The sequence below is a fragment of the Octopus bimaculoides genome, chromosome 8, assembly GCF_001194135.2.
Source record: "Octopus bimaculoides isolate UCB-OBI-ISO-001 chromosome 8, ASM119413v2, whole genome shotgun sequence".
NCBI lineage: Eukaryota > Metazoa > Mollusca > Cephalopoda > Octopoda > Octopodidae > Octopus > Octopus bimaculoides.
This window is the reverse complement of record NC_068988.1, coordinates 79,284,022-79,288,994: the sequence shown is the minus strand read 5'-3', so window position 1 is coordinate 79,288,994 and position 4,973 is coordinate 79,284,022.

Genomic DNA, 4,973 nt, shown 5'->3' with positions numbered 1-4,973 from the left:
TATATATATATATATATATATATATGTATGTGTGTATGTTTGTAGGCTTGTGTGTATGTATGTATATACATAAGTGTGCGTATGTGTGTGTGTTTATGCATGTGCATGTGTGTGTGTGCTTACGCATGTGCGTGTATATATGCGAATGTATTTATCTATACGTTAAACATATGCACACGCACATATATCCACCCACAAACCTTTGATCAGCCTGAGGCTATAGTAGAAGACACTTGCCGAAGGTGCCACGCAGTGGCACTGAACTGGAGCCCGGAACCATATGACTGGGAAGCAAGCTTCTTACTACGCAACCACTCCTGCTACATTTATATATATGTGTGGGCATGTGTGTATGCATGTATATGTGTGTATGTGTGCATATATGTATATATATGTATATATATATATATGTGTGCATATGTATTCATCTATATATATGTTGTCTATGTAGATATGTAGATATATATATATATGTATATGCGTATATTTGTATGTATCTGGATATGTGTATATATATGTATATATGTGCATATGTATATAAGTATGCGTATGTATGTATTATGTATATATGTGTGCAGATGCGTATATGTGTGTTTGTATATATATATATATATATATATGTATATTAGTAAATATAAATAAATAATCATGTGTGTGTGTGTGTGTGTGTGTGTGTGTGTGTGTGTGTGTGTGTGTGTGTGTGTGTGTGTATGTGCACATGTATCTATGTATATATATATATATATATATATATATATGCATGTATGTGTGCTTGAATTTGTGAATATACTAATTTTGAATTAGTATATTAATGAGGATATTTATAATATTTCAGTGGATTAATAAATAAATTTAGTATTAAGTATCATAATATATTTATCTTAAGTGTAAATTATATTACTATATTCGTAGTTAAATTTAAGATATTAGTTTTAGTCATTCTATCATCTTTATATAAAATGATTATAAGTATATAAATTAAATTTAATAATAATAATAATATATAAATAATTTTATAAAATGCCATATCATGATTGAAAACATTTCTGGTGTAAGTTCGTATTTCCGGTTATTTTATCGTAAGCAATGGCGGTATAAATATATAATCATTAATTTAATGTGGTAGTTTCCTCTCATAAACTAAGTAAATTTGTGTTTTTACTTGTTATTTACTAAGAATAATGTTTATATTACTACGTGTAAATAGTTAAGAATAAATCTTAAACATAATTATATATAGTTTTGAATAATTATGCATATATGAATATTTCGTGGAACCCTATAATATTTAGTATATATCATAATATTATGTTCTTTCCAACTTCTATGCACATAAAAATGATAGAATAATAGAATTATTGGCTTACTCTACTTTATTTCCTTCTGTAAAACTAAGTAAAATTCTGATACGTTATTTATATATTGTTATCATTTTTATCTAAGAAATAGTACAGGTTATAATAATCGTAATTTTATATATTTGTTTAGCATTAGCGTATTTAATAGAAACTTTTGAATAAATGAATCGTTGATTAAAAATTTCTTCAAATGTATTTAGTATCTGAATAAAATATATCCATATATATTTTTCATAATAGTATATAGAAATTTTAAATAAAATATATTTCCTACTCCACCTTCACATATATAAATTTTATTATTATATAATAAAAATGGGCAGTGATTATTTTAGATTAAAATATCCTTAGATTAATATTATTAAAGACGCATAAGAACATTTTATGACAGTTGTAATTGTTTTGTTTATTTAATTTATTTCAATTTTGGTTTTGCTTTTATTATATTTATTATATTTTAAAATTATCAACTCTCACGCTTGTAAACATGATTTAGCAGTTCTTGCATGAGATTTTTGCCTATTTTTTATAAATTCACAATTGGATATGAATCGAAACAAATTGTAGGATATATATTTGTTTTAATTGTTTGTTATATTATATTATCTCTTTTTATAGTATAATTACATTATAGTATAATGTTAATAAATAAGTGAATTGTATTTCTCTATTTCCTTTAGTATTTATATATTGAAATTATACCATTTTAAGTTCGGATGTTTTCTCTACTATTCTGTGGATGTTTTCCATCTGTTTGAAAGAAATTGTTTCTTCTTCCATGGATTAATTAATAATAATATATTTATATATTACTTAAGTAATATTATTAATGTTTTTTTAAAAAAGATTTGGTTTATCTGTTTCTATTAAAAATGAACATGATTCTGTTGATTATTTAGATGTTAATTTGAATTTTGTTACTGGCCAATGTGTTCCATGTCATAAACCAAACAATAATTTGAAATATATTAACTTCAATAGTAATCATCCTAAATCAATTACACGAACTTTAATTAATAATGCTTCGAGGTGTGTGTCATATTTATCTTCTAATGACGAAATCTTTGACAATAATGCAGAATATTATAATGTGGACCTTAAAAAAGCGGGATATATGCATAGGGTTGTATATTGTAATAAAAACGAAGACTATAAAAATATTATTATACTAATGGCAAATCGGTAGACAACAGAATGTGTGGATTTGATAGTAGAGACGTGAGTAATAAAATTAAAATTCGTAGCTCTCATAAAAACTTAAATAGTAATAAGGTTGATGAGGTAATTAATAAATTAGCTATTAAAGAATCTAAACATAACCTAAGTAAGAGCGGAATGAAATACAGTCTAAATGTATGTTCTAAATCAATACCAATAATGTAGATACACTAAATCTGTATTATGATGATGATAATGATGTTATTGATAATAAGAATAATACTAATAATAATAGTAACAGTGTAAATAAGAAAAAACGTAGCAATTATAGTATCCTGTATGAAAATAGGCTTACGTTTAAGACTAAAAGGTATACTCCATACGCAGGTTTTGATACACTTAATACTATTAATCCTGAAAATGAAACATAATATTTAGTTTATTTTTCCTTATGCAAGGAAAATAAAGACAATTTGGTTAAGCTCTTTTACAGATCTATATCTTAATATTTTAATAAAGAAAATAAATATAATAGAACAATAAGTAATAAAAAGATCAGAACCGGTTTTTCAGTATCTAAAAAATTGTTTAGAATGACCTCTTCAATTAATAACAAAAAATTAGACATTTTTCATGATAGAAATAAGTATGATTTTATTACTGATAATTATGTCGCTAGAACTTGTGATTGTAGATTTAAGGATAAATGTTTTTTCAATAATGTTTGTATGAAAAATAACCTTGTATACAGATATAAAGTTGAACCTGAAGGGAAAAATTATTTTTACATTGGGTAAACTGAAAAGTTTATTAAAAAACGAATCGCAAACCATGAATATACGTTTAGGATCAGGGATAGGTTGAACAGTGCTATTTTAAGTGAGTTTATATGGAAATTAAAGGATAGTATGAAATTGTACATCATTAAATGGCAAATACATACCCATGCTAGATCGTATAAAATTGCTGCTAATAAATGTAACTTGTGTGTTGATGAAATATGTCAAGCATTTCTGTCAATCTTTCCTGGTTCATTAAATTGTTTATATACACGATAAACTGTTGCTTTTGGAAGTTTCGTCAACTTACCAATTTTCTTGACTGCGTGCCCGGTGCGAGCCAAAACAACAATAGTGGAGCGATTCTATTGTTCCATGACATTTTATTGTCGGATCAGTTGGTTATTTACCTGGAAAATAAAGAGGAGAGTTAGATTTTCAAGCAAGCAAGATTTTGTCAGAAAATGAAATGTCAAACCCACTAAGTCAACTGTTTAAAATTAATCTCAATTTATCTGCAAGACTCTGTATATCTGTACACACACACACACACACACACACACACACACACACCCCGCACGCACACACACACGCACACGCACACATACACACACACACACACACACACACACACACACACACACACACACACACACACACATACACATATATACACAAGTAAGCACATAAGTGCAGAACGAGATGAAAAATGTAACAATTGAATACCAAAAACGTAGAGCAAAATCTTTATTTATCAAATCCTAAAAAACTTCACAAGCTGTTACTCAGTTTCATGTGACCGTTCGTCGGACGTACATCAGCTGTGATAAAACAATCTATCTATCTATCTATTTATCTATCTATCTATCTATCTATCTATCTATCTATCTATCTATCCATCCATCTTTCTACATGTATGTCTGTCTATCTGTCCATCTGATTGTCTATTTTGTTATCTGTCTGTCTATCTATAAATGAATAGTCACCATTACCACTACATACCATCAACACCATTATCGCAGCCATCAACAAAAACACAAATATAACCATCGCCATTACTATTCAACCAAATCCTTTTTGATCAAGATTATCATTAGGACTAGGAGGATCAAAATCATCCTAGACCTCTAGGAGGAGTTTAATCTAAAATTACAGACAACGATATATGATACTGTGGTTCCTAGTTTATTTTTGAAGTTATACGAAATATCTTTTTATATTTTAGGTGAATAAGGACTTATCTCAGACTTAACAGCAACAATACAATTAACAAGAACAATATGACTACTGAGGCTACTACCAATACCTCCACATTAAGCATCAACACTATCACCAACACCCAAACCAATGTAATATATTACACGCATTCATGCATACATGAAGACGCATACACAAATACGAATTTATGTATAATACATGTACGTCATTATTCAGTTTTATTTCAAGATTTCTTGCCAATAGAAAAAGAACCGATTTCTAACCTAGATCCAAGTATCCTTCATTGGAATTTCAACATCAACAACAGGGTATGTATGTATGTATGTATGTATGTATGTATGTATGTATGTATGTATATATCTATGTATGTGTGCAGATTTGTATGTTTGTTTTATGTATGCATTCTCATGCATATAGTTGTTTATCTAGGCATGCTCATATATATATATATATATATATA